The 18,653-nt window shown below is 44.0% G+C and overlaps 1 long non-coding RNA gene across 2 annotated transcripts; it reads left to right on the forward strand.

Annotated features, from left to right (window-relative positions):
• Positions 1-322: 322 nt before the first annotated feature.
• LOC118942040 lies at positions 323-14,901 on the forward strand. Of its 2 annotated transcripts, XR_005037940.1 has the most exons (4): positions 323-1,497; positions 1,607-1,689; positions 14,295-14,368; positions 14,525-14,901. It is a non-coding gene; the product is annotated as an uncharacterized LOC118942040 (long non-coding RNA). The 2 variants fall into 2 exon arrangements; XR_005037939.1 differs by having other exon boundaries at positions 14,295-14,901.
• Positions 14,902-18,653: the final 3,752 nt, after the last annotated feature.

Consider the following 18,653-nt stretch of genomic DNA (forward strand, 5'->3'; position numbering starts at 1 on the left):
TAGCTACAGTTGTCAGGAACATCATTCCAGCAGTTTCTAGCTAACTTGCTTAGCAGCAGCAGTAGCTATTATGTTGCTTGGTTATCTGATCAAGTCACTTGATGCAACACATAAGTGACATGCTACTTACTCTGTTGTTATCATCTATGCATAGTCAATTTAATAACTACCCACTTGTACATCAACTAACCGGTGCCCCCTTACATTGACTCTGTACCGGTACCCCCCCTGTATATAGTCTCGCTATTGTTATTTTACTGCTGCTCATTAATTACTTGTTAATTGTATTTCTTATTTTTATCTGTAATTTTTGTATTATTATTTCGATTTTTTATTTATTTTTATAGTGTTTATATATATTTTTAAACTACGTTGTTGGTTAGGGGCTCATAAGTAAGCATTTCACTGTTGTATTCAGTGCATGTGACTAATACAATTTGATTTAATTTGAATAACATTTGAAAGACCTTAGCTATTTTGCCATCTCATATGATTATTGTTTGGCAAGACCGCATAAACAGATCTGAGATTCAGGTTAGGATCAGAGTGACAATGTATACTTTGGAAACCATCCTACTAAGCTCCTGTCCCAGTGTATGATGCTGACTGGTCGTGGTTGGTTCCAGAGATGTGGCGATGCGGGCGGCAGTGGGTGGGGACGAGAGTGCCCTGGACATGTTCAACTGGAGGAAAGCTGGGAAGTTAGAAAACTGTGTGTTTTTACCTGCGTTGTTCCCTTACGTGTGTGTGTGTGTTTGAATGTGTACGTGCATGCATGTCTGAGATATTCCCCTGAAACAAGCCCTCAACGGTTAGTGTGTGTTTAGGTTTGGTGCGCTGCCTGGTGTAATGAAGCGAAATTAAAGCAGCACTGTCACTGCTTGCCTTGGTGAGTGTGTATTGACTCTGTGACTCCGTGTCCTGTCGTGGAAATACAAATTAATAATGATTAGAGACAAGGTCAATCACCAATCAGGATTTTTCTTTATTAATAACATTGATTAATTATCTGCTGTAAAGACTGTTCTCATTGTGTAGAAACCAGGGTCTGGCCCCCAAAACAAGGTTCCTTTCATTATCCATACCCAAGCCATCTCTCCCTGGTACATTCCAGTCAAACCGGAGCAACCTCCCTCACATGAATGGAATGTGACTTGTTAGGTTCATCACCCAAGGTATCGTAAATCTACTGTCAGCATTAAGCCCCAGATGCCCACTCTCCGTTCACACAGACATAATATAGTTCTAAGAACCCCCTATTCTGTTGCATAAAGCAACCAGATGATGCAATGACAGTATTATAACATAATCTTGTAATTTCAAGAAAAGGTACACTGTGTGAATGAGTGTGGCAGGAGTAGCCCAGTGCTCAGTGTGGACGGCTCCATCCAGAAGCTCTTCTATCTGAAGAGTAGAGACATCCTAGAAATCATGAAAACCCTTTTGATGTCGCAGTACACTCTGGGACCTGAGGGGGGAGCCCCGGAGCTCATGAAGGTACAGTGTCACAGTCAATTTAAATAAAATTGTATTGGTCACGTACACAGATTACAGTGGCACAGTCAATTCAAGTGTGATTTTGTGTTTATGTGTTCTGTTGTCACAGGTGAAGCTGAGCGGAAAGAGTGGCCGAAGCGCAGATATCGTTTCAACAGAGACAGGCCTCTCATCACAGCTACAGGGGAACAGGTCAGACACACACACTCAATGCTGCGCTGACATACGTTGTGTTGTAGGCTCTGGGACTTGGATAGGGATGACAACTATGTTCTCTCTCTGGATGAGAGCCTAAGACTAAACTGAACTTTACTGGTGTTGTGAAAATGTGTGCTAATTGAGTGCTATGGTAGACTTATGTTAAATGGATTACTATTACACTGTGTATACAGTCACTAGCCTAGTCCCAGATCTGTTTGTGTTATCTAGTGGTTAGAGCTTTGGACTAGTAACCGAAAGGTTGCAAGATTGAATCCCCGAGTTGACAAGGTAAAATTCTGTTGTTCTGCCCCTGAACAAAGCAGTAACCCACTGTTCCTACGCCATCATTGAAAATAAGAATTTGTTCTTAGCTGACTTGCCTAGTTAAATAAAGGTAAAATAAATCAAATTCTTGCCAGCAAATCCTGAGTCTCAAGTTTGGAGAAGCTAATTTTCACCATAAAAAAATATAAAGCATTCCAAGCGTCATCACATTTGCAGACTTATGTAAGATAACTGACTATTCCTAATGTTATTAGTAAATTGGATAGTCATAATTTAGGATAATAATTGAACTCAAATCACTTTTGTCAAAAAAAGACTGTTCAATGCAGCGCGAGGTGGAGTAGGCTTAGGCTAGGCTATATCAGATAGGCCTATGTTTCTTTTGCTTTGCACGGGAAAAATGTGGCCTTTTATAAAAACATTTCATACACTTCTACAACACTTTATATGACCCGAGAGATTAGCAGAATCTTTTTTTATATGACTTTCAAGAGGCCAATGACCCAATGATAATGACAGTGAATATGCACGCTCACCAGTGTCAGTGCTCGCCATTTACTTATGTCTTGTTTGTGGTGCTGGAATTATTAGTAGGTAGCCTATGGTTTTTGTGCATATTCTGCAAACAGGCTGGTCCAAGTCATCTGGTTCTCCATTGTCGTTAGGTTTGAAACGGAAATTAAACCAAAAAAAGACATATTTTTCACCTCAGTCCTCCAATCTACTGTAATAATGAAAAAGGCCAGAGGTGAAGGGTTATCGGATCTACAGGTACCCCCGGTTCCCACTTTTCACCCCACCCCCCCTCAATGAACTGAATTTGCCTTCAAAGCTTCTCTCCTATTCACACATATAACGGATTACAGTTTAATCGACAGATTAAGTTAGCAAAACAATACCATATAATAAATAGTTAACACTGCCGCTATGGGTAAAGTACATCTACATTAAAATTAAGTAGATAAAACATTTTATAAAAAATGTAAAAAGGCTTTTGAAGGTTTTTATTTTCATGATGGTTTTCATCCAAAACTATCAATGTCATGGTTATCCATTTAACGTCACAGCCCTATAGTCGTTCTCCCTTGCGTCTTCTCAGAGATCCTAGCTGCAAGTACCAACAGGGGGCGTATAGCTCTGTGGAGAATGGTGAGCCAGCCAAACACCAAGAGAAGGCCCAGGCCCAGTAGAAACTACAGACACCCATGGAGATTGAGGGCATTGTCACCTAGATCCAGGTACACCACTTTACTGCAGTGCTACTGTAACAGTACTCTTCTTGCATTGTGTGCAGTCATCGACACGGACTTCAATTTGTAGCACCAGTCATGGAAATTTATTCTGATAGAAACGGCACAAAATTGCACGTGATGCAATGCACAGCTCACCATCCATCTCTGCACTCATACACTCTGGTTTGGTGCTTGTTCAATGGGATGATTCTAACTTAACCATCCTCGTAAGCAAGCCAAGCAAACCAGCCAAAAAGATGCCATGTTGAGAAGGTGAAGGCAAGACAAAACTAAAACCAAAAACCCATTGGCTTAACAATAAAGTGGCAAGGTGAATCACCAATATAACCGTGTTACACTACATTATACTGTTTTGACTCTTGGCCACAACAGAGACAGTGTATTATATCCTCATCCATCACCTTGTTTAGACAGATCCTATCACAATTAATTTACAATGCGTTTTTTCATTTGTCACACCTGGCCTAAAACATTTGATTTCACTGATTGTGATCACAAAACTATTACCATTCCCATAGACAGTTGTCGTAGCAGAATCAGAATTAGTTAGGTAACATTGATAAATAAGACGTTTTATCTACTTTCATAAATATGCTTATGTGGGAAAAAGTCACTTGGGGCCCAGAGAGAGGAGAGGTCAGGCTTGTCTTCATATGTGAACGTATCTTTTAAACCATGTGAAGGGATGATTGAGGGGGAACCAATTATCTCTTGGCTCCACAATGTCTGTGTGCTCGTCACTCCCTACTTTTCCCATTTGGGGGAAGAGTATGGCAGTGTCTGGAACCATTGTATGTCCCCTCTGATTGCCCTTATCTTGACCTAGAGGCTCACTCTCCTCTCCGTGAGCTTGTCCAGGAGGGGTTGTATTTGAGATGGAAGTATCTAGAATTGACAATTGATATATGCTTTTGGATGAGGTAATGTTTTGGTACTATGTTGTACCAAGAACGAGATAAGAACTTTGTTTAGGAGAGCAAACTGAACGATAATTTATAGCTAATGCTGTCTGGCTATGGGATACTCCTCTCTCAAGTAAAAGTCTTCCTTTGTGCAGTTTTCCTAAGACCTGTGGTTCATCATTGTGAGTTGGGAGAGGTGGATCTTTGCTATAAAAGATCTCAGTTGCCATTATGTTGACACTCAGAATTCATTTATAGACACTGAATTGATCTGAGAGTCAAGGGGCTATGGTGAAGCTCATATTATTAAAAGATGAAGTTTAAAGTATAACTCTGACTTGTGTGTGGTTTGTAAACTCTCCTTTCACTTAGTAAAACAGGAAATTACCACGACACAGTGCAGTTATATTAGTGACTATGTTGTTTAAGTTTTACGATAATGTGTTGTCTGATTGATTACAATTGTCTTGTGGAGTTTCCAATGGGGCTCCAACCTGAGCCTGCTGGCTGCCAACAGTGTGATCACAGTGCTGATTCTCTGTGAGCACTGCATTTCGGCCAGCAGGGGGCAGCTGTGCAGCAGCTGCCACCTGCTGTGCAGCTCAGCCTCACCATGCTGTGCAGCTCAGCCTCACCATGTTCAGCACCAACTCCCATCTCACCCTGTGCTCAGACATGCACATCAAGGGTGTCTGCATAACCAAGGTAACCAACCCCAAAATGTGTCTCGTTACACTAGGTAACCAGCCCATAAATGTGTCCCTTCACCAAGGTAACCAATATATGACACTTGAACTGTGTCCATCTCAAACAAGCAGGTATGCGTATGTGAGGTGTGTTGAGTGGTCATCTCTTAAGGTCCATACACACCAAAGACGATAACTATAACAATAAGTATATCGATAAAAAAGTAGAAGTTGTTCTAATTCAAGTGAACAGCAGGGTATACACTACAACGATAACTAAAAAAACAATGGAGAATATAACGATAGCTATCGTTGGGATCACTTTCAGAGCGATTTCCCCCCAACGATACAATGTCATCAACCAATCAAACACCCGTTCTATTGAAGCGTTCTAGGTGTGTGAGGAATAGTCGCCCGGAGGGGAGAGGAGATGGGGCAAAGCACACTGAGCTTGTGACGGCCCTGAATTATTTTGAGCCGTCTCAGTGCTTCTCCTTCCAATAGGGTGCTTTCCCTTTAATTCCCAATTAAATAGCCAGCATCAGCTGCGCAAAAGTGGCGTTTGTGATGGAGACGTGACTGAGGATGTGTTCCCGAAGCTTCTCTATTCCGGTTGTTTTGTTGCTGTTAAACGTGTGTTTTGTAGCCTGAGAGTTTACCCAGGATCGGATCCACTCTTTGCGTCCGTGGACTACTCCTCTCTATTCTTCGTGGCCTTTCTCCGCTGGAGATCTGTTGGCGGATTGGATTGTCTGACTGACCGACTGACTACCACCTTTTTTGTATACGGTATTTCATTTGTTTTGATATGATGTATACGGTGATGATTTATGTAGTTAGATGTAGTTGAGGAATTAGTAAGAGCAGATACGCTTTAAAGTTCTGTGGTAAAATTGTTATATTGATTGTATGATTTAATACTGGGTTTACGCTACACGGGATGAACGGACAAACATTGCGTGACAAAAGTCACTTGAGTTCACTGAACTCCTTTACCGGGCTGGACTCTTTTTAGGCCCGAGGTACAGGACATTTCTGGAGGAACCAGAACTCATTGTGTTATATTATTATGTGTGTGTAATCCATTGATGTTGCTAATACAACCCACGCAAAAGAATAGTTGTTTTTGAAGTTCTTTCAATGTTTTAAGGGTTTGTGAAAAGTTGATTTCCCTTCTGACGTTTACATAAGTCCTTTGTAATGGTGTAGACTTGACGGACCAGATGGGACTCATTCCCTCCCAAACTAAAAGGAGAAACCAATGTTTTCTCTGGTAGGCACAACCTACCTGGCACCCCTATAAAAAAAATAACCTCAAGTCAAAACCGTTACATAAAAAATGGCACCCCAGATGGGACAGCTCAACATTGAGAACTAACCAAAGCAAATATTTTGTGTGGAATTAAAACAATGGATTCACCCCAAGATAATGTGCTCATCCATTTCATACCTGTCAATGGAAATATACAGGGCCATTCTGACCATCAAGCTGACAATACAAATCATAATGTGAATGGAGATACTGGAGTTGATTTGGGCCAGAGCCCTGGGAATCTGAATGCTCGGTCTGAACCACAGGCCACAGGAGGTCTAACCAGTTACTCACTTATTGACATGGATCTGTGTGGAAGTACTGAGCTAGCCCTCCCTCTGACACCCAACCTTCTTCCATTGTCTGGTTTATCTCCAGAGGTTGTAGTCTTACAACTTCAAGGTGACATCCTTGATATTCGTCGGACTCAACAACATCTCCAAACTCTTATCCACCATAAATTCAAATGTCTGAGGGAAGAGCAACAACAGAGTGCCATGGAATTCAGAAACTCACTGAGCACTCTAACCCACACGCTGACAGAGCTCAGTGAGAGTGGAAGACGGGAAATTACTGGTGCCATGGACAGGCAGTTTGACTACCAACGAAACCAACTCACGGCCACTCTCCAATGGCGCCTGCAACATCATCACACTGAGGTCCTCAAGGACGTTAATTCTGTTTTTTCTCCCATGGTTAACACTGTAGACCACTTGCAAACAGAGCTCTCTAATTGTGTTAAAATGTTGGATGACGTGTCTGTGGACATGGCCGCCATTAGGCACAACTCCTTACACAGAGTTTCTCTGGTGTCCACTTCTGTTCAGACCACTGAGGGCCAAGCTGGCACCTCTGAAGAGCCAAGACAAGGCCATGCTACAGCCACCCCTTGCAGGATGCAATCCACCATGCATCCTGGTGTTCATTTTCATTGTCCGATAACGCCCTTCCCCTCTACTTCCTCAATCCCTCCTAGCTCGTTTGTTCATGGTGAATTGAGTAGACGTCATGTGGGGGCGATGCCCATTAAATTGCAATTTCCCACCTTTGGGAAAAAAGATGACAGTCCGGATCCGCTAATGTACCTAGAAAGATGTCGTGACTTTCTTGCCCTCAATCCCCTGGCTGACGAAGAACTCCTTGCCACATTGAGGAATGTGTTGCATGGGACAGCTCGAGACTGGTGGGATGTGGCACGTCTCACCACTACCTCCTGGGCTGACTTTGAGGCCAAGTTTTCCTCTGCATTTCTGTCTGAGGACTACACAGATGAGCTGGCAGACAGAGTCAGGAATCGAGTGCAAAGAGAGAAAGAGAGTATCCGTGACTTTGCATACGGTTACCACTCCCTGTGCAGAAGGTGGAAACCTGGCATTGAGGAGGAAGAGGTCATTAAATTGATTTTGAAGAACATCAACCCACTACTAGCCAGTCAACTCCGAGAACGAGTCACCACTGTCGATGGACTGGTTCGCTTGGGACAGCAGTTTGAGAGGGACAGAGAATGCCAACAGCAATATGACCAAAGAAAGAAACAGACACCCAAACAGTTACCCAAGACAGACCATCAACAACAGCCAGAGTCTCAAGCCATGACCCCTCTCATGTTCTGTTGGAGATGTAGCCAAAAGGGACATTCTTCAGCTACATGTCCAAGACCGTATCACGAAAACCCTTCCAGAAACCACAAATCACAACAGGCCAACACACCTAACTCTCTTCGCAGGAATGACCATCCTTCTCTGGGTGCTTTAACCAGAGCTGAAATCCCAAGAGTCACTGCCTACGCCCCCCCATCGACATCCCCTTCCTTTCAGTTCATACCGCACCAACTGGTGTTACCCTTGTCCATAGGCCCATGGACAGGAAGAGCCATCCTGGACACCGGGTCATCCTACACACTGCTCAATGAGAAACTGTGGAAGGAGGTTAAAGGTCCGCAATACAACTTGAAGCCGTGGACAGAAGGTCCACTCTATCTGGCTGATGGTGAGGCTAAACGACCACTTGGATGGAGTGAGGTAGAGTTCCGCCTGTGTAACCGCTCCTATATGATTCCTTCGGTTATCCTACAAACCAAGAACCTTGCTTTTCCTGTCGTGTTGGGAATTGATTTCATGTACTTCAGTGGTGTCCAGATTGATATCGCACACAATTGCTACTGGTTTCCATACAATCCGAGCAAGAAGCATTTCTTCCAATCAGAAGCTACGAAGTTACATGATTGGGGTTCAAATGTGGCAGTCTTCTCTGCCGTTGCTCCGTTACCACTAACCCTTGATAATCCTTCTGACGATCTCCTTTTACAGGCTGTAAGAAGAGCTCAGCTGGAACATCCAGAGGAGTTAAGGCTGTTGGAACAGCTGCAGAATAATGCTGATGTATGTACTTCAAGGCTAGGACGCACCGGGCTCCTGAAGCACAAAATATTCCTTACACAGGAAATGCCGATCAAGCAAAAGCCATATCGTTTGTCCCCAGCGAAGCTAATCATCCAAAAGGGACTCATTAATGATATGTTAACACAAGATATAATAGAACGTTCCTCCTCTCCTTGGGCTGCTCCTGTTGTCCTCATCCCAAAAAAGACTGGTGGTCTTAGATTTTGTGTGGACTATAGGAAGACCAACAATGTTTCCCAGACTGATGCCTATCCTTTTCCTACCATCCACGAGATCCTGGAGTCATTGTCTGGCGCTGTTGTGTTCACTACCCTTGACCTCAATAGTGGTTATTGGCAAGTTGAGATGGACCAGGAAAGCAAGGACAAGACTGCTTTTGTCTGTGCTGAGGGCTTGTTTTCCTTTAAGGTGATGCCTTTTGGATTAAAGAATGCACCTGCCACTTTCCAAAGACTGATGGAGATTGCGTTAGGTGAGCTCAAAGGGAAGATCTGTTTCGTCTACCTGGACGATATAATTATCTACTCCCAGAACAGAGAACAACACTTTCAAGATCTTCAAGCAGTGTTGGACAAGCTAAGAGAAGCTGGTCTGACCGTGAATATGAAGAAGAGCAACTTCTGCCAAACTTCCCTGAAGTTCCTTGGCCATATTGTGTCTTTCGACGGCATTCATGTGGATCCTGAAAAGACCAAGGCGGTACAAGATTTTCCTGTGCCAACCACACTCAAGGCCCTTCAACGGTTCCTTGGGATGGCTGGATGGTACCATCGGTTTGTGTCGAACTTCTCCCAGGTGGCAGAACCCCTCAACGCGTTGAAGCGAAAAGGAGTGAAATTCCTATGGACGGCAGAGTGCCAGACATCCTTTGAAACCCTGAAACGACACCTCGTCACACCTCCCATTTTAGGTCATCCCAACTTTGATTCCCCTTTTGTTGTTTACACTGATGCAAGTGATGTTGGACTTGGTGCTGTCCTAGTCCAACAGACTGGACTTGGCACTGAAGAAGTGCTAGCGTTCGCCAGTCGGACATTGAATGGAGCAGAACGGAACTACTCCACAACCGAGCAAGAGTGCCTTGCAGTTGTCTGGGCTTTGGAAAAGTGGAGGTACTACCTGGAGGGAAGACACTTCACTGTGGTCACTGACCATTCCTCCCTTGTGTGGGTGTTCAAGACCAACAAACCAAGCACCAGACTCATAAGATGGGCTCTACGGTTGCAAGAGTTCACCTTTGCAGTAGAATACAGGAAAGGAAAATACAACACTGTTCCAGATGCCTTATCCAGAGCTCCTGCTTGTGGCAACGGTGGCCCTCATCTTACATGTGCTACTGTCCTGTCAAGCAGTCGAGACTCGCCCAAAACAGACTTTCCCATCTCTGATGAGACCATATGGAAAGCCCAACAGGATGATCCAGAAGTACAGGCTTTGTACCAGACTATCCTGGAAGATGGAGAAAAGATGGTCAATCCTACCACAAAGCTGACCATCCTGGAAGACAAAGTCTACCGTGTTGTACAACTACCACACAGAACCCTCTACCAATTGTACATACCTGAAACTCTACGCCTACAACTGCTTCAACATTTCCATGAAGACCCATTAGCTGGTCATTTGGGCAGGTTCAAAACCTACAAGCGGTTGCAAGCGTTACTGTACTGGCCACATCTGAGCATGGATGTGAAGTCACACATCCGAAACTGTCAGGTTTGTCAAATGTACAAACCAGAAGGTAGAAAGCCTGCTGGCAAGTTGCAGCAAACGGTGGTTACCCGACCTTGGGAAATGCTAGGAGTGGATTTGATGGGTCCATTTCCTAGAAGCTCCAATCAGAATGTGTACATGCTTGTGTTTGTTGATTATTATTCAAAGTGGGTGGAACTCTTTTCCCTGCGTCAGGCCACAGCAAGGACCGTCTCTAACATCCTTACGAAAGAGATCCTGACTCGCTGGGGAGTGCCTGATTACATCCTGTCTGATCGAGGTTCCCAATTTGTCTCTGATCTCTTTGAGGAGACCTGCCAAAGATGGAACCTGAGACAGAAGTTGACCACGGCCTATCACCCACAGACCAATCTCACTGAGAGAGTAAATCGAACCTTGAAGACAATGATTGCTTCCTATGTAGGGACCCAGCACAAACACTGGGACAAGCACCTTCACGAGTTTCGATTTGCCCTGAATTCTGCTGTGCAAGAGTCCACTGGAGTCACACCTGCAGAGCTGAACCTAAGTCGTCCCCTCCGAGGACCCTTGGATATGGTGCTACAGCCCCACCAGATTACTCCAGACGCTGCTTGCTATGACCAGGTAGTCCATCTCCATGACTTGAGAGCTCTTGTCTCAAAGAACATGACCCAGGCTCGACTCAAGCAGAAGAGAAATTATGATAAGAACAGACGAGACATGCAGTTTCAGCTTCGTGATCGGGTGTGGCTTCGCTCTCATCCTTACTCGAAAGCTGAACAATTCTTCTCTGCCAAGCTCGCTCCTAAATGGCAAGGACCATATAGGATTGTGGAGCAGATGGGCCCTTTGAACTACCGAGTGGTGAAAGAGGACACAGGTGAAGATATGCGCGTTGTCCATGTCTCACGCCTTAAGGCCTGTTACCCCTCGGCTGAGGAATTGGAGGCGATTGAGCGCCGCAAGATCTTGGATATCTTTGAAGAGGAAAGTGAGGAGACTTTTCTCGGATTCCCAGACCCAGAAGTCTCACACCTTAAGGCCTGTGACCCCTCAGCTGAGGAGCGTGAGCTCCAAAAAGTCATGAAAATTTTTGTAGAGGAAAGTGATGAGGAGACCTTTCTCGGTTTCCCCGAACAAGATGTGCCTTCCAGGGCAATGGTCGGCTTTTTCCAGGGGAGGGGGTGTGTGACGGCCCTGAATTATTTTGAGCCGTCTCAGTGCTTCTCCTTCCAATAGGGTGCTTTCCCTTTAATTCCCAATTAAATAGCCAGCATCAGCTGCGCAAAAGTGGCGTTTGTGATGGAGACGTGACTGAGGATGTGTTCCCGAAGCTTCTCTATTCCGGTTGTTTTGTTGCTGTTAAACGTGTGTTTTGTAGCCTGAGAGTTTACCCAGGATCGGATCCACTCTTTGCGTCCGTGGACTACTCCTCTCTATTCTTCGTGGCCTTTCTCCGCTGGAGATCTGTTGGCGGATTGGATTGTCTGACTGACCGACTGACTACCACCTTTTTTGTATACGGTATTTCATTTGTTTTGATATGATGTATACGGTGATGATTTATGTAGTTAGATGTAGTTGAGGAATTAGTAAGAGCAGATACGCTTTAAAGTTCTGTGGTAAAATTGTTATATTGATTGTATGATTTAATACTGGGTTTACGCTACACGGGATGAACGGACAAACATTGCGTGACAAAAGTCACTTGAGTTCACTGAACTCCTTTACCGGGCTGGACTCTTTTTAGGCCCGAGGTACAGGACATTTCTGGAGGAACCAGAACTCATTGTGTTATATTATTATGTGTGTGTAATCCATTGATGTTGCTAATACAACCCACGCAAAAGAATAGTTGTTTTTGAAGTTCTTTCAATGTTTTAAGGGTTTGTGAAAAGTTGATTTCCCTTCTGACGTTTACATAAGTCCTTTGTAATGGTGTAGACTTGACGGACCAGATGGGACTCATTCCCTCCCAAACTAAAAGGAGAAACCAATGTTTTCTCTGGTAGGCACAACCTACCTGGCACCCCTATAAAAAAAATAACCTCAAGTCAAAACCGTTACAAGCTTTCCTGAATTACTGGGCATGTGAGCATATTGGTGGCCACATTAATTATAGGACGACTTGGGAGACTAATGATCCACAACAGACAGTGCATCTCAGTATCAGAAGATGCCCATATCTTCATATGGTACAGTTTTCTGACAAAAAACACCATATGAGTGGCCTGTTAATGTACCTTTCTGGACCTTTTAAACGGTTGAGAATAGACCCATAAATGATCCAAGTGGTTGCATAATCAAGCCGAGGCAGTTATTTTGGAATGAAACATACTTTCAAAACTAAGGGTGTTTTTGCAGTTATTCGCTGCAGTTTACAGCCTACACAATAATTGTGTACTCACTTGAAAACAATAATAGAATTCCTCATTGCGTTGTGTATTTGTAGCCTAAGTCAAAACGTAGGCCTAATCAATAGGGGAGCCCGGGGACTGCAGTGCGCAGCCTGGGGGAATACACAGTGCATGTGGCATTTCATAATCTGATTACTTTTATTCTTGCACTTTGTCAGGTAAATATGTATAGCCCTAATATTTAGATAATGAATGGCCTAAGATTTAGCTAATTTTTAGCTTCTTACTTTGGCTGCATATCTCTAGCCTCTCTCTTCCAGCTGTTCCTGTGCCTAGTAGGCTATAGACTACACAAGCCTACACTATTCCTCTTCTCGTCAAGTTCTAAATCAAATCAAATGTATTTATATAGCCCTTCGTACATCAGCTGATATCTCAAAGTGCTGTACAGAAACCCAGCCTAAAACCCCAAACAGCAAGCAATGCAGGTGTAGAAGCACGGTGGCTAGGAAAAACTCCCTAGAAAGGCCAAAACCTAGGAAGAAACCTAGAGAGGAACCAGGCTATGTGGGGTGGCCAGTCCTCTTCTGGCTGTGCCGGGTGGAGATTACAACAGAACATGGCCAAGATGTTCAAATGTTCATAAATTACCAGCATGGTCGAATAATATAAGGCAGAACAGTTTAAACTGGAGCAGCAGCACGGTCAGGTGGACTGGGGACAGCAAGGAGTCATCATGTCAGGTAGTCCTGGGGCATGGTCCTAGGGCTCAGGTCCTCCGAGAGAGAGAAAGAAAGAGAGAAGGAGAGAACGCACACTTAGATTCACACAGGACACCGAATAGGACAGGAGAAATACTCCAGATATAACAAACTGACCCTAGCCCCCCGACACATAAACTACTGCAGCATAAATACTGGAGGCTGAGGAAAAGGCTCTAGGAAAAGCTTTAGGCTACTCTAGCTTGTTAGACATTTATTTTTACTTGCTGAATGTAAAATACAGCATAGGCCAAACAACCTGTTGGGGAAAGTTAAGGAGAGAGAGTGCAGTGCGTTGGTGTGATCACTTTGACCAGTGATGATAACATTGTTGTACTGATGCATTGCAAATGGTTGCATAGGACAGACAGAGCACAATGAAATAGAAGATCCTAACTTATTGACAACCTTTAGAAAAAGGGAAATCACCTGCAAACCACTTGAGCAATGAGGCAAGCAATGACGTTTGTTGTTGAAATTCTACCTTTAAATACAAGTTTCCATATGATTTTTCATTACATGTGCATTTTATTATAATTTGCTGTTGTCACTATAACAATGAACACACCCTGAAGGCACTGAATTGTCTGTGTTACCACATTAATAAGCCTACAGTGAGCGGTAGAATGCGTCGATCACTTGATTGATGTGTACTTTAGAACAATAAAAAAATACTCTAGTGTGGATCCTTGCCAACATTTTATAGTTACGTTAAGTTTATCATTATTGTCCTTGGTGTCGACGGGCCCTTACCATGACTGTGGCTCAGTTGGTAGAGCACGGAGCTTGCAACCCCACAGTTGTGGGTTAGATTCCTATAAGGGGCCAGTACGAAAAAGTATGCAGTCACTACTGTAGGTCGCTCTGGATAAGAGCGTCTGCTAAATTACTACCATATAAACGTTTTGAATATTAGGCATCTGATGTTTAGGTGTTGTGTGTTCAGGACATAGTCACAGTGTGGAACGGGAAGCAGGTCACTGTGTACGAATCCTCAGGGACAACTCTACGCAACACGGGGTAACATAGTTAAATAGTCACAACTCCAGCATGTTGTGCACAACACCAGTGCACAACACCAGCATGGCACTGCATAACACGATCATAAACATTGTTAAGACAGATACTTAGTGTTATTAAGCCCTGTGTGAATCCTCCTTTCCGGCTCGTCCCCAGGATATTTTCCGTGTGAGTCTCAGGTCTTAGCTGTGCTGTGAATATCTACACTGTGGAGCCCAATAGGGTCCAGGTCCACACACCACAGGTCGGTCCCCTTTCTGAAACCCTCTGCCTATCCACATTGCCTCCCTTCTTACCCTTTTCTGTTCACACTTGGTACACACAGTCACGCATGCATGTGGGAATACATATATATGCATGCATGTGGGAATACATATATACGCATGCACACACACACATGCATACTGCCTCATATGGCTTCAAATCTATTTCAGTGTTGTTTTTTGCTGTTTTCTGTAGCCTATATTATAGATAAGCAATGTGTATCTACAGTGCCTTGCGAAAGTATTCGGCCCCCTTGAACTTTGCGACCTTTTGCCACATTTCAGGCTTCAAACATAAAGATATAAAACTGTATTTTTTTGTGAAGAATCAACAACAAGTGGGACACAATCATGAAGTGGAACGACATTTATTGAATATTTCAAACTTTTTTAACAAATCAAAAACTGAAAAATTGGGAGTGCAAAATTATTCAGCCCCTTTACTTTCAGTGCAGCAAACTCTCTCCAGAAGTTCAGTGAGGATCTCTGAATGATCCAATGTTGACCTAAATGACTAATGATGATAAATACAATCCACCTGTGTGTAATCAAGTCTCCGTATAAATGCACCTGCACTGTGATAGTCTCAGAGGTCCGTTAAAAGCGCAGAGAGCATCATGAAGAACAAGGAACACACCAGGCAGGTCCGAGATACTGTTGTGAAGAAGTTTAAAGCCGGATTTGGATACAAAAAGATTTCCCAAGCTTTAAACATCCCAAGGAGCACTGTGCAAGCGATAATATTGAAATGGAAGGAGTATCAGACCACTGCAAATCTACCAAGACCTGGCCGTCCCTCTAAACTTTCAGCTCATACAAGGAGAAGACTGATCAGAGATGCAGCCAAGAGGCCCATGATCACTCTGGATGAACTGCAGAGATCTACAGCTGAGGTGGGAGACTCTGTCCATAGGACAACAATCAGTCGTATATTGCACAAATCTGGCCTTTATGGAAGAGTGGCTAGAAGAAAGCCATTTCTTAAAGATATCCATAAAAAGTGTCGTTTAAAGTTTGCCACAAGCCACCTGGGAGACACACCAAACATGTGGAAGAAGGTGCTCTGGTCAGATGAAACCAAAATTGAACTTTTTGGCAACAATGCAAAACGTTATGTTTGGCGTAAAAGCAACACAGCTGAACACACCATCCCCACTGTCAAACATGGTGGTGGCAGCATCATGGTTTGGGCCTGCTTTTCTTCAGCAGGGACAGGGAAGATGGTTAAAATTGATGGGAAGATAGATGGAGCCAAATACAGGACCATTCTGGAAGAAAACCTGATGGAGTCTGCAAAAGACCTGAGACTGGGATGGAGATTTGTCTTCCAACAAGACAATGATCCAAAACATAAAGCAAAATCTACAATGGAATGGTTCAAAAATAAACATATCCAGGTGTTAGAATGGCCAAGTCAAAGTCCAGACCTGAATCCAATCGAGAATCTGTGGAAAGAATTGAAAACTGCTGTTCCGATGATACCCCCGGACAGGGCCAAACAGGAAGGATATAACCCCACCCACTTTGCCAAAGCACACCACTAGAGGGATATCTTCAACCACCAACTTACCATCCTGAGACAAGGCCGAGTATAGCCCACAAAGATCTCCCATATGGCACAACCCAGGGGGGGGGGCGCCAACCCAGACAGGAAGATCACATCACTTGAGTGGGTTGAGTCACTGACGCACCCCTCTTAGGGACGGCATGAAAGAGCACCAATAAGCCAGTGACTCGGCCCCTGTAATAGGTTTAGCCTCCTTAGATTGAAGAGGTGCTATTGTGTCTTCTTCACCACATTGTCTGTGTGGATGGACCACTTCAGGTTGTCTGGGATGTGCACACCGAGGAACTTAAAGCTTTTCACCCTGTCAACTGCGGCTCTGTCGATGTGGATGGGGGTGTGCTCTCTCTGCTGATCCTGAAGTCCAGGATCAGATCCTTCATTTGTTGATCTTTAAAAAGGAGAGATTATTTTCCTGGCGCCACTCTGCCAGGGCCCTCTCCTTCTCTCTGTATGCTGTCTCTCTATGCTGTTGGTAATCAGGTCTACCACTGTTGTCAGACCCAGGGCACAAGCTTAGTGATGAGCTTGGACGGCGCTATTATGTTGAAGGCTGAGCTGTAGTCAATGAACAGCATTCTTACATAGGTATTCCTCTTGTCCAGATGGGATAGGGTGGTGTGCAGTGTGATGGCAGTTGCGTCATCCCTGGATCTGTTGGGGCGGTATGCAAATTGTAGTGGGTCTAGGGCAGGGCTGTCAAACACATTCCTTGAAGGGCCTCATGTCTGCTGGTTTTTGGTTTTTCCTTTTAATTAAGACTTAAACAACCAGGTGAGGGGAGTTACTTACTAATACATGACCTTAATTCATCAATCAAGTACAAGGGAGGAGCGAAAACCCGCAGACACTCGGCCTCCCCGAGGAATGAGTTTGACACAAGTGGTCTAGGGTGTCTGCTAAGGTGGAGGCGATATGATCCTAAACTAGCCTCTCAAAGCACTTCATGATGACAGAAGTGTATGCTACGGGCCGATAGTCATTTTAATTCAGTTACCTTCACTTTCTTTGGTACGTACAGGAGCAATGGTGGATATCTTGAAGCAGACTGGAATAGGGAGAGATTGAATATGTCCATAAACACTTCAGCCAGCTGGTCTGCACATGCTCTGGGTTTTCCTCGAAGTGGGCGAAGAAGGTGTTTAATTGTCCGGGAGCAAGGCATCGGTGTCCGTGACATGGCTGGCTTACCCTTTATATATATGATTGTCTGGAGTCCCAGCCACATTTGTCTTGTGTCTGAGCCATTGAGTTGCGACTCCACTTTGTCCCTGTCATCATCTTTGCACAAAACATCCATTGAGCTATTCAAATAATTGTTGATGAGGACGATTTTTTCCCCAATCACTCACAGCCAAAGATATTGAAATGTTATCTTCATCCAATGTTTGCCATGTTTTTAGATGACGTTGTTGCTGCTCCCTGTGCGTAGTGCGCATGTGATGTAGAATGGCGCCGGAGAGGATGGCTGACATTTTACATGCTCCTAACCAACTGTGCTATTTTTTTTTTTGTGTGTGTGTTTGTAACTTCCTTTTTTACTTATTGTTGCTGGTACCGTCTATTATGTCTGAAAATAACTTCTGGACATCAGAACAGCGATTACTCACCTCGAACTGGAAGAAGCTTTTTCCTTGAACAAGTCCGAATTATATACTGCTTTCTCGGGAACAGGCCCAAATCCCCATCATTTGCGTGAACAAAAGACAAAGAAAAAGGAGGCAGAGGTCAGGCTGCCTTCAGAGAATTTGTAGGCGAGTGAGTAAACACCCACTGCCATCCGTTCTATTGGCCAACGTGCAATCATTGGAAAATTAAATCTATGACATACAATCAAGATTATCCTACCAACAGGACATTAAAAACTGTAATATCTTATGTTTCACTGAGTCGTGGCTGAACGACGACACGGATAATCTAGAGCTGGCGGGATTTCCATGGACCAGCAAAACAGAGAAGCTACGTCTGGTAAGATGAGGGGTGGGGATGTGTGTCTATTTGTCAACAACAGCTGATGCACGTTGTCTAATATTAAAGAAGTCTTGAGGTATTGCTCATCTGATGTAGAGTACCTCATGATAAGCTGTAGAGCACACTATCTACCAAGAGAGTTCTCATTTATATTATTCGTAGCCGTCTATTTACCACCACAAACCAATGCTGGCACTAAGACCGCACTCAACCAACTGTATAAGGCCATAAACAAACAAGAAAATGCTCATCCAGAAGCGGCGCTCCTAGTGGCCGTGGACTTTGATGCAGGCAAACTTAAATCTCTTTTACCTCATTTCTACCAGCATGTCACATGTGCAACCAGAGGAAAAAAACTCTAGACACAGCGATGCATCCAAAACTCGCCCCTGCCCTCCATTTGGCAAATCTGACCATAATTCGATCCTCCTCATTCCTGCTTACAAGCAAAAACTAAAGCAGAAAGTACCAATAACTGGCTCAATTC

Source organism: Oncorhynchus mykiss, chromosome 20 (genome assembly GCF_013265735.2).
Source record: "Oncorhynchus mykiss isolate Arlee chromosome 20, USDA_OmykA_1.1, whole genome shotgun sequence".
Classification (NCBI taxonomy): domain Eukaryota; kingdom Metazoa; phylum Chordata; class Actinopteri; order Salmoniformes; family Salmonidae; genus Oncorhynchus; species Oncorhynchus mykiss.